The sequence below is a fragment of the Myotis daubentonii genome, chromosome 3 (genome assembly GCF_963259705.1).
Source record: "Myotis daubentonii chromosome 3, mMyoDau2.1, whole genome shotgun sequence".
Lineage (NCBI taxonomy): Eukaryota > Metazoa > Chordata > Mammalia > Chiroptera > Vespertilionidae > Myotis > Myotis daubentonii.
Genome location: NC_081842.1, coordinates 52,717,623 through 52,730,068, shown reverse-complemented (window position 1 = coordinate 52,730,068; position 12,446 = coordinate 52,717,623). Strand labels below are relative to the sequence as shown.

The window sequence follows — 12,446 nt, the reverse complement described above, 5'->3', positions numbered from 1 at the left end:
AGGGGTGTGCAGGTGTGTGTATAAGGAAATTTACTGAAATGGCCCTCCCTAACATTTTAGAATTCCTTCACACTTGCCCAGTCATCTTCCCCTCCCACACCTTCCACCCCCAATCTAATCACACACTAGTTGGCCCCTGGTACACAATGTGCCAGTGCCCAGCCAACTCTCAGGGAATTGGCCAGGGGTCAATTTCAGCACAGGCTGCCTCATGAGGAAAGCTGCTCCTGAAAACCCTTTATTTGTGAGGCCTGGGATACAAACTCCTGGTGCCAAGGGGCAACGTAAGTCTAATGAAGGAATTATTAATGTGCAAACCTTAAATATAAACAAACTAAGCAAAATCACTCTCTCAGACACTAACCAGAAGACTGATTCACTGCCAGATGGTGTGTCTCACTCCTCTTCTTGCCAGCCCACTCTAACCTGGACTGTTCTCCTACAGGAAGTTCTTTCTTGGATGCAGTTGAGGACTATCTTTTCATGAATTTGACCTCTGGTTCAAGATGTGTTTTCTGGCAAGCCCAAAGCCCTACCCCTCATTCAGTGGGCAGACTTTTGCTGCTCTTCTGAGTTCCTCTCTGAAGGGTGTTTCTTGGCTCGGTTGCAATGTCTTCTTCTGTGATCTTTGAATTGTTCAGCACTGACCTCCTTAGGTCAAGAGGATATCTTGCTGGGCACTGTGGAGGGAGACAAAGAATGAATCCACACAAGGATCCAGCCCTCTGGTGGCTCACAGTCTAAGAAAGGAGATAAGATCCATCCGTAAATAAGTACAATGCACTAAGTACCTGAAGAGAGGCACAGAGGGGGCTCTAGAGATTGTAGGCAGAAATTCATAGTCACGTCCAGCTTGGTGGTGGTGAGGATGGTGGTGGTGGTGGTGGTGTCTGTGTGTATGTATGTCTGTGTGTGTAGTGGGGGGGAGGGATGAGGATGAGAATCAGGAAAGACCTCTGGGAGCAGTGGCTTTAAATGAGGTTAAGGAGGATGTAGAGCATGTGATCAGATAAAGATGGGGGATGGGGACCCTGGTGTGCGGTGAGAGTTATCTGGCTTCATATCCTGAGATGGAGCAGGTGCTGAAGAGCTGGGTACAGCAGATGAAGAATTGGGGCATGTGGATTTGAGACCTTGGTAGTTGTTCAGGTGGAGGTGTGGAGCAGGCAGTGGACACCTGAGTGACCACGTCCTCCTTGGTCTGGGCGCAGCAGTCTGGACTCCTGGAGCACACCATGTTTTCTGAGCAGGCTATCCCCACCGTCAACCAGCAATGTCACCTTTGCCCTCATGCCCATGGTGATTTACACCAACTACTCCCAGCCCTTCTGGCTGGGGGAGCGCAGCTTTAGCTGGCAGTATGCCCACATTATACCACCCACCTCATCCAAATGAGGCCTTTCCTGGTGAATCGGGCCCAGCAGCAGTGGGGAAATGTTCTTCCTCACCTTCAATGCAGCGAGCATCTCCATGCAGCAGGCCCCGCGGCAGTCCCCTGGAGCTGAGTCCTAGAGGCCAGAAGTCTGACATGAAGGTGTCAGCAGGCCTATGCTCCCTCTGGAGGCTCCAGGGGATGGTCCTTCCCACCTCTTCCAGCTCCTGGCGACTGCTGGTGCTCCAAGCTTGTGGCCACATCGTTGCAGTCTGTGCCCTGACTTCACATTGCCTTCTCTGCATGTCTACCTTCTTTAAAAGACCCATCCAGAGCCCATCCACATCCTGAATCCCTTTGTCCTCCTGGAGCCAAGTGATTGTTTAGGTCTAAGTGGTCCTTGCCCTCAATGGTCCCTCCCTCCTGGCAGAGGCAGGGCCCCTGGGCTGCTGTGCTCAACAGTGAAGTCCAACTAAAGAAGCAGTGTGAGCTGCAGCCCAGGGAGAGGTGCTGTGTGGTGGGAACCCTCCTCAAGGCCATGGAGCTCTGGCCCTCTAACCTGCAAGAGGTCAGCAAGGAGCACAGTCTGCTCCCCACACCTCCTTGGAGCAAGTACATCCACACCGATGATGAGCTGGTCTTGGAAGAAGAATTACAGTGGATCAAACTGGAAGTTATCACTGATATGTTCAGCCTGGCCACAGGGATGTTGCTGACCGTGCTGGGCTCCGTGAGAGATGATGGCAAGTTCTTGGTGGAAGACCATTGCTTCCCAGGGTTTGCTTATCAGATGCCTGCACCACCACTTGACCTGGACAGGTTTGTGCTGCGGATGTCTGGTCTGGACCTGGGTGAAGGCAGAGGAGAGAGCCTGCAAGGCACCTAGCCACTGGTGGACATGGTGATGGGGCAGCTGGGGGATGAGGGTGAGCAGGCAGTGCCACCCACGTCTCCCAGGTCATCCTGCTGGGAACTCTGGGAACTTCCTCGGCCATAGCACCCAGAGCAGGGATTTTATCACAAGGCTGAGTATCTGGCCAAGAAAACCCAGGAAGCCAATGTGGAAGCCATCAAGATGCTGGATGAGATCCTCCTGCCACTGAGTCCCTTGGTACCCGTTGACTATTAAAAAAAAAAAATGATGGGGGGATAATCCAGAGAAGAGTGAGCAGGAAAAGCCAGGGAAGGTCCCTGAAACTGGGAAGAGCCCAGGTTGGCAGGTGTGTAGTTGCAGGATAAATTGAGTTGATATTGGAGAGATATGTGGGACCCATTCTCAAGAGGCTTGAGTGCTGCATTATGAAATTTAAACTTGTGAGCTGCATCTTTCATTTATCTCTCAAGATCTACTAGTACTCTCTACTTCGCTGTGGAAGGTAAATTACTAAAACAATCATCAATTATTCCATCCCTGTATTCATGTCCCCTTGCCATCTACCTTTCACTGTTCTCCTGCTCTGATTCTGAGCCCAGCCATTAACTTGCTTCGCCAATGGGATGTTAGCAATGGCATATAAGTAAAGGCTTGATTGCACATTGGGGTTTGTTTTCTGTTGCTGCTCTTGGAATCCTGCCACCATGTGGATGAGCATGCCAAAGGACCCAAGGTCATGTGGAGGAGCGAGGAGTACTGACCAAAGATGCATGGGTGAACACTTGCAGAGATCAGAATTGCCCAGCTGTACCCAGCCCAAATTGTCAGCTTATAGAACTGTGAGCTAAACAAATGGTTATTGTTTTAAGCTCCTAAGTGTTGGGGTCATTTGTTATGCAGCCAAAGCCAAATGCTACAGGAACAAGCCCAGATTGGAAGGATCCAGTTTTGGAGGTCCTGGGATATGGGAGAGCATATTTTGCATGTGGAAGGAATATGAATAATTGTGGCGGGAGCACAGACTATAGTAGGTTGCAAAAATACAGCCACACATTCTTCCTGTCCCCTTAGGGATGGAATATATTTTTCCTCCCCTTGAATCAGGATGGCCATGTGACTTGTTTTGACCAAAGGTGCAGACGCAAATGCAATGTAAGCAGAAGGCTGAGAAGCACTTGCACTTTGGAGTTTGCCCACCTACTGCTCTTGGGCCCTTTTTCTGCTTTGTGCACAAGGCTAGCAACCTGGAAGGAAAGAGATCCAGGTCAAGAGAGGTCGGTGTCTTTCTAACTGACTCAGACAAGGCCATTTTAAACATAGTCCTGGACAACCCAATTGACATCAGACACATGAGTAAGTCTCATTGAGATAGCCAAGCAAGGTATATTTCAGACCAGAACTACCCAACTGAGTCCCTTTAATGCTAATCTATAAAGTCAAGGGCTAAATTTATATTTATTGTCTTAAGGTACTAATTTTCAGAGTGGTTTGTAAAAATTCCCTCCTCTGCTGGGCCAGTAGGCTGGATCAGTGAGTTCCCAGGCTCCTTGCCTTCCAGCAACAAGAGGAGGTTGAGATGAAGCGTGTATCCCCAGTTCTCAGCCTGTATCCCCGGTTCTCAGCCTGTGGGCTATATGATTTGGCTGTGACCAATGACCCTCCCCTACGTCCAGGGTTCTGGCAATCGCTCCCTCCCATGCCCAACTGCTCTTGATGCTGCCACCCTGGGGTTCTTCAACCTTCCTTATCATTGCCCACACCTTTGTCTCTGCCCCCACCCCATTTGGGTGGCCACCTGTTTCCTGAAAGGACTCTCTCTGGGACAACTTGTTCTCTGGACAGGTATGATCTACTGACTTTTTCAGTAAACAGACATCCAGTTTGGGAAGAGTGGGACAAACCTCCTGCTTTAAGGGATTCTGCTCTGAACCTCCCACAAAAGCTGCTTTTGACTTGGATGTTTGGAAAGTCGTGCTGGCCAAGGACACTGCCAAGGAGCAGCCTTCCCAGGCTGGCTCTGGAGCCATTTGGAGCGTTGTTTTCTGCAGGGAATAGTCACTGTCCTTTTTCCTGCCAACTCCCTGAGTCAAAGAATGAAAAATGAGCCCTTCCAGTGCCCCCTGGCACTGTTCCTCCTCTCGAGAGAATTTCTCTCTCAAGCACTTTTAATCAAGCATTAGGCCACTCATTAAGCACATCAGAAAGTCGGTTTGCCAAGGACCTTTGTTAGTGGGAACATGGCCCTGCCCCATATTTTCCTAACTATCACCCATGCTGCCAGGATCTTCCATGGACATAACTCCCACCAATTTGAGGGTCTGTGCAAGGCCTGTACCATTGATAATAGTAAGAATTGACAGTAATGATGAGGATGATGTAAAAGGCAAGGCAAACTGAGGACCGCATGGTACTGTCCTGGTCTTTAATGGAGAGGCGTTTGGACTTCTGTCGAGTTCATATAGGAAGTTTTGTTACATACTAGTAAGTCTGAGGGTGATGGGACTGGGGTTAGTAGGAGTAATATGTATTTCTCATCCAGAAGGGTGGCGCTTAGACGGGTGTTTATCCTCTCACTGGTGAGAAATGTTTGAGAATAGGTACTCCAGGAAAGAACTAACTACGACGCTCTGCTAGTAAGTCCTTACCACCATTTTCTCCACTGGCCCTGGTACAGGACCAGAGCTGTTCCCTCCGTCTGGGGGAGCTGCCCTGCCTGTCTAGATGGAGCAGTAGTAATTGCTTAGAGACAGGGGCTGTTAAGTTTGTAAGATAGACAGTGAGGACTTTGGGAGACTGGGGCTCAATTATTTCTAAAGAGGCGGGTGACAGAACCTAGCTAGGGAAAAGGGGATTTGGTGATATTTGAGGGGATATTGAGGGATTAGTGTCTGCATTTACCTTTTGGGCAGGATAATCCTTTATTGTATGGAACTGTCTTGTGCATCATCGGATGATTAGCCTCCCTGGCCCCAGCCCACGAAATGCCAGTAGCACCTCTCAGTCATTGTGACCATCAAAAATGGCCCCTTCCCATTCCAACCATTCCTGAGTGAAGGTGGAGGGGCAATATGGCACCTGGCTGAGAAACCTTGCAAAGGACAGGGCTGCAGGAAGGGAGAGAGAAGGCAGAGAGTTAGGGTAGAAGGGAGATCCTTGTGGGCAACTTCCAAAAGCCTGGTGTATCCACATGGGACAACCTTCCCCAGGAACTCTCACTCTCCTTTGACTCTGTGTGCACATGCATGTTAACAATGACCCTGAAGTAAAGAAACAATTAAGCCTTCTCTGAAGACCAGAGTAGGTGAGGCATTGAGGCAGGTGAGGCAGGATTTGGAACAGGTAGGGGATGCCTGCAGTCTTCCCCGGTCAGTGATGGCCAGCAACCGCCATGGCCATGGGTTCCTGAACAGTGGGGACCATCTCTCTGAGGCAAAGGCCTCCTGGAGTGAAGGTAAGGCCCATCTCCTCAACTTTCTCAACCATGTGTGGGGTAGAGAAAGGTACCTGGCCACTGGGTTATAAGTTGAGACTTATTTCTTCTGGTCTCTGCCAAGAATGAGCTTTCCCCAGGTCTTGCATGAGCAGCTTCTTCTCTTAATTCTTGTCTTTGCCAAACTAGTTCTCTCCTCCCTACCTCAGTATTATCTATCCCTTAAACTAGCTCATTTTCTTCAAAGCACTTGTCAGCACCTTATGTTGCATTACTTATTCATTTGCCTACACGAGCTTTCATGAATGGAGGCACATTAGAGCAGTAACGTGGTCTGAATCATTCACTGCTGTCTCCCCAGTGCCTGGCACATAACAGCTGCTCAATATTTATTTGTTGAGTAGACTAATGGCACATTTAGGTGCTGTGCTAAGTAATTTGCATATATTGTTTCATGTAAAGTTCAAAGATTCTTTATGGTAAACACTATATCATCCCCATGTTTTGCAAGAACTAAGACCTGGTGAAGTTAAATACCTGCTTGGAGAAAAATGGTGATAAGGTTTTTCAAGCTAGGCTGTGTTGGGGCTCATTCTCCCCTGGGTTTCCTAAAGCCAAACACTCTCTCCAGTGAGAGGGGGAATGTCCTCCCAAGCCCCACCCTTCTAAATGAGAAACACATATGACCTCAAATGCAAGGTCATATGTCTATTTATTAAACGGTGCAGTAAGGATGTGATTGACTTCAGGGTCTGGAGTCTTGTAACAAAAAGCAAACACAGATACAAATCACCATCCTGGAGGGAAGCAAGTACTAAACGCCCAAGAGCGGCGTGGCTGTGTGCAGCACTGTGGGACTTAGGAGGGAGGACAACTTTTCTAGTTGGAAGTGGGAATGGGCCCAAGGAGAAGGCTGCAGTGGCCGAGCCTGAAGGATGGGCAGTATGTAGGTGTGTGAACACGGAGCAGGGGATGGGATGTGAGCCAGACCCGGAGGCATGTCCAGTTCTCTTGTGATTTTGTGGCTATGGAGTGAAGGACCCAGGAAAGGGGTAGAGGGAAATGAATGGCCCTGGACAGGAAGCTGGGAGCCAGTGGGGAGGGAAGTGAACACCAGAATGAGGTTTCAGACTTTGTCTTAGGCAATAGGAGGTCCTTGAGGGACAAGGATGATAGGTAAGATGGCAGGAATCACCCCCACCAAAGGCCACCGATGCTTCAGGTCAGTAGGAAATCTCCAGTGAGAGGCCTGGAGAGAAAGCAGCGCTGCCAGGACTTGCTGGAGGGAGTCCCAGAAAGGAAGGAGCACCTAGAGAAGTCAGGGGATGTTTCTTGGACATCTGCGCCCCTAATCCAAATCACTTCCCTCGGAGCAGTTGGCAGCTTCAGGCAGGATCCAGAGAGCTTCCTGGGCTGATCTGTTCAAAAAAATGGGATTCAGTCTGGCCCCAACCACACTTCCAGCCTCAGCTGCACAGTGCACCCCCCACAGCGCACCATAGCTCACCCGCCTCTGCCTCCCACCCTGTCCACTCGGCAATCGCCTGCCCCCACTCCACACTCCCGCCTTGGCTGCCTCCCTCTCCTCCCCCCCCCCCAAACCCCTCTGAGCTCAGAGCCAGCTGCACAGACCCATGTTAGACCCCTGTAAGAGCCTGGCACCGGTTCCCCGCTGGCTCCCCATTGGTCCTGGAGCTCATCATACCCCCGTGACAACGTGGCCTGTGCCCAGCTCAGCATCTGGTGCCAACGGGGTTATTTGAATGCATTAAAGTCTTCTCTCCGGGATGCCCTTTCAAGTTGCTTTTCTCTCTGTAACCAGGGACAGTGACTGGAATGGTTGGAATGTGCCTTTGGTTTTCCCTTTCATGTTTTATTCCATCTCAGCATTAGTCAGACTCCCTTCTCATTTCTGGTCCTAGAGGTCCTCACATTTCAATTCCCCCCAGAGTGTGTCACTTCCAGGGGGGCTGAGCTGCCTCCCATATCTTTCCTCTCCATCCTGACCTGATCTCCTCTCGCTTCCTCACTGCAACATTGCAGGATCGTCAGGCACCATGAGCCAAACCTCTGATCACTCTCCCCATATCCACTTAGCCAAATGTGAGAGAAACAGCAGCTCTATTTTCTCTGGGGGGAAAAAAAATGAAGAAAGATTTTCACCACAAAGCAACTTCCTGCTCAAGGAAGCTGAAACCTCACACGATGTCACATTGCCATCCAGGTTTCCTTGACCTCCTGCCTCCCTGGCCCCTCACTAAGATGAGGGCTTTGAATCATCCAACTCATTTGTGAAAAGAGGAGGGAGTCGGGTTGAAGGGGTCTTTACTGAGTGACCTTTTCAAATGATGAGACCATTTTTGTTTGGTTTTGCCTTAATGCATCTACAATCTGTTGAATTTAAAACCCCATTACTCAGTCACAATGCTTATTTTCAAAATGCCACGGCAGTTTCTCCACTGGTTACGAATGAGCTGGTGGCATTGTTAGCTAAAGCTGATGGCCCCAGGAGTCCCCTTTAGGCCCTAACTGGGGGCACAGTACTGGGCGAGGAAACCTACTCAACTCAGATGTGTCCTTGTCCCAGGGCCCTAGCTCCAGACCTCCACTTGGTCACAAGCTGACTGGGGTCCCCCAAAGAGTGATAATTAGGGTCACTTGTCTCAGGATCTTAGCCTCAGAGACATGGGCAAGACTCACCTGGACACAGTCACCTTTGAGGGTTGCTCAAAGGGACCCACTCACTCTCCATAGAGATTCTCCTTATACCCACCAACACTGGAAACTCCTTCCCTACAGAGCAGAGCCCAGACAAGGCATTCTGTCTTTGAAGGACGTTTTTCCAACCTGCCCTTCCAGCCTCCACATCCTGGGACTCACCTCGCGGATGTGCTCCAGCCACACAGGACAAGCAGAATGTCCCAGTGTTCAGAGGCCTTTCCACCTCCAGGCCTTTGCTTCTGCTGTTTTCTCTGCCAATGACACTATGCTAGTTATCTATTAACATAACAATATTACCACACACTCAGAGGCTTAACACAATATACATTTATTATGTCATCATGTCTGTGGTCTCACCTCAGGGTTCAACCAGAGAGGGATCATCTACTTCCCAGCTTACACGGTTGTTGGCAGGATTCGGGCCCTTGCACGTGGTCAGACCAAGGACCTGCTTCTTGTTGACTGTCAGCCAAAGGCTGCCCTCATTCCTAGCCGGTTGTTGCCAGAGCCTGCCCTTGGTTCCCCGCCACATGTCTTCCCCAACCTGACTGCTGTTTTTTTAAAACCAGCAAGGGAGAGGGTCTTCTATTAAGACAGGCATTAGAATCTTATGTCAGGTAATCATGCATAGACATCAGTTATCTGCATATTTCATTGGTTAGAAGTAAGTCACAAGTCCTGCCCACACTCAAGGGGAGGAGATGACACAAGGGCATGAACACCAGGAGGAGGGGATCATGGGGCCAGTTTAGCATCTGTCTGCCAATCATGCCCTGCTCTCAATCTCCCTATCTACTTTATGAGCCTGAGCCTAAACAAGATTTCATGAAAGCTGCCTTTATCTGTCTCAGTCAGAATTCCCTATCTTTTCTGAGCTCCCACAGGGCTTTGCTTAAAATATTATTTGGCATTTCAGTCATTCATTCAGCCATTTAACGAATAGATTTTAATTATTTAGTATATGCCTGGTGCTAGGTGTGGTGTAGCATAATGGTTAAGGCTGCAAGTTCTGGAATCAGAGGCTCTCAGCCCAAATCCTGTGTCTGCTACTTCATGCTGGGCCTCAGTTTACTCACCTGTAAATAACATCTCTAGCCCTAACGAGTTTGGCTCAGTGGATAGAGCAATGGCCTGCGGACTGAAGGGTCACAGGTTTGATTCTGGTCAAGGGCATGTACCTTGATTGCAGGCACATCCCCAGTGGGGGGTGTGCAGGAGGCAGCTGATCCATGTTTCTCTCTCATCAATGTTTCTAACTCTCTATCCCTCTCCCCTCCTCTCTGTAAAAAATCAATAAAATATACTTTTTAAAAAATAAAAAAATAACATCCCCAGATGCCTAGAGTTGTGGGTAAAGTTTAAATGAAATCACACATGTAAGAAACTTAACATAGAGCTGGACTCGTGGTAAGAAATCAATAATGATTAAATTTAATGTTAAGTCCATGTAGGAGCCCACGCAGCCTGCCTTTTTTCATGAGGGTTTGTGTGTGTGCCTTACCTCCAGCAAGCTGCCTTCGCCTTCCCGAGGGCAGATCACAGACTCAGCCCCTCTGTTACCTGGACTGCACTTAATTCAGAGTCTGGAACATGCGAGTCTTCAGTGGCTGAGTGAGGGATGGGTGGTCTTCAACCAGTGCCCACGGTCAGCATATCATCGGCAACATGACCAGTCCATCTGGTCTGCCTGCAGCTTTGGGTTTCCAACTTCCACGTTTGCCCTGTGCAGTGTGTTCAAATGCAAAATTATGTAATTACAAGAGGCTGGGCCTTCTGCCTTCCTCCTCCCCTGCTTGCTGCGTGGCAAACACAGGTTACCAGCATGTCCTGCATTTCTCAGCATTAGAACATGGGGAGCTGGGCCTGAGAGCGGGTGGGCAGAAGGTGAAGGGCAGTGGCTGGGTGGGGAGAAAATCGGAGTCTCTGAAACCACACGGGAGACATTGGCTTTTCCTTTCCTCTTTTGCAAGAATCCCCCCTATGTGGGTCTCACTGGGAGAAAGGCTCTGTCTCACACAGAGAAACTCAAAGGCCCAGCCACCCTTTCCATGTCCTGGATTTCAGGGCCTGAACACTAGGGTAGAAGTTGGCTTTCATCTGCTGGCTTGGAGTAGTTCAGGACAACCATGGTATCTCGATTATTTTGGGAGTCCTAGACAGAGAAGAGAGACCAGCCCATCAAGCACATTTCCACCCCATGTCAGCCTCTGAGATGTCAGCCTCTGAGATGTCAGCCTGTCTTGGGTTCGTGAAGGACCTGGTTCAGAGCAGAATCCCTGAGGATGTGTCCTATGCACTTACTCAACTCATGCTTTGCTTCCCAATCTCCTCTTTCTATTTGTTCTCCTCTTTTGTTTTGTTTTTTTTTGAATGTTCTTTCTTAAGCTAAACTGAGGCTTGTTCATCTGTGTCTCTTATCCATTGGTTCAAATTCTACCTTCCAGGCCCCTAGAAACCAGTACAACTGCCTCAACCCCACAGTAGACCTTTGCCATGGGGCTGGTCCCAGACTTTTCATTTCTCCCAGCTGAATGCCCGACTTCTTCTGGTTCCCATAGGACTTGGCTTCATTGTCTTGGTCATTAACTTTGGGACATGCCCCAATATGTTAATATATATATTTTTTTTAACCCTAATTTCTTTTTTTTAATCTTTAATTTCTTTATTGGTTTAGGTATTACAAATGTGTTCTCATCCCCCCATTAACCCCCAACTTCCCCCCTCCCCGCCCCCCGCTCATGCTCTCATCCCCCTGTTGTCCATGTCCATTGGTTTGGCTTATATGCATGCATACAAGTCCTTTAGTTGATCTCTTCCCCTTACCCCCGCCCTCCCCTACTTTCCCTCTGGGGATTGATAGTCTGATCGCTGTTTCTCTGTCTTTGGATCTGTCCATCTTCATCAGTCTATGTTGTTCTCTATATTCCACAAATGAGTGAGATCATGTGGTATTTATCTTTCTCTGACTGGCTTATTTCATTTAGCATAATGCTCTCCAGTTCCATCCATGCTGTTGCAAATGGCAATAGTTCCCTCTTTTTTTTTTTTTTTGGTTAATATATTTTTAAATATTTTTATTGAGTTTTAGAGAGAGAGGAAGGTAGAGGGAGATAGAGAAACATCAATGTGAGAGAGAAACATCGATCGGCTGCTTCATGCACACCTCATATTAGGGATCAAACCTACAACTCAGGCATGTGCCCTGAACAGGAATCGAACCTGCAACCTTTCAGTGCATGAGACAATGCCCAACCAACAGAGCCACACCAGCCAGGACTATGTTAACATTTCTTAAAGTTGGTTGCCCAGAACTGAGCATAACACTCCAGGGTGGTCTTCGCAATGAGAATGGAAACTCTCTAGACCCACACAGCTTGCAGTCTACATTATTTATTCTTTCTTCATCAACATAACTTTACCATTCTAGAAAATTCTTTCCAAACAAGATAAAAGTTACAAATGATTTTATTGTTTATTCCAAATGCTTCCTGGTATATCAACTCTTTAATAGAAAACACCAAATGACAGTATACACACCAATATTCTTTAACCCTTTGTCTCAAAATTCTTACCTTGCTGTGCCCACCAATCCTAAAGCATTGTCATGAGCCTTACCCAGTCCTAATCAAACACTGCCTCTCCCGACCCCTCTTGTTGAAAGACTCATTTTAAACCAGACTTCAAAACCCAGTAAGTATCTTGACTTTGTCAGACTCCCTCCTGGACACTTCTAAGACTCAATTGAAATAGCACTTACCCATATTGTGGTAAGAAAAACCTGAATTTTTTCTTATCAGCAGGTTGCTTTAGTGGTGTGGTATCTTAGGGAGCCAGCATTCAGCACCAGCCAACAGTAGAAAAAGAAGGATCCTCATCTCCCTGTCTTACTCTAGCTTACGGGGGAGGCATCACCTTCCAGCCCTCTGACCTCCCAAGTCCCCTCACCCATGGACTTTGAGGAAGCCCCTCCGCTCAGGATTTTCAAAGGGCTCCAGGGGCCATCTCTTTCCACACTCTCTCCTCTTCTTGCAACTTGGGTTTTTCTCCCT

General features: G+C 48.4%; 1 pseudogene; it reads left to right on the top strand.

Annotated features, from left to right (window-relative positions):
• The first annotated feature begins 1,015 nt into the window (after positions 1–1,015).
• Positions 1,016–2,501, top strand: LOC132229599 (DNA polymerase delta subunit 2-like; annotated as a pseudogene).
• Positions 2,502–12,446: the final 9,945 nt, after the last annotated feature.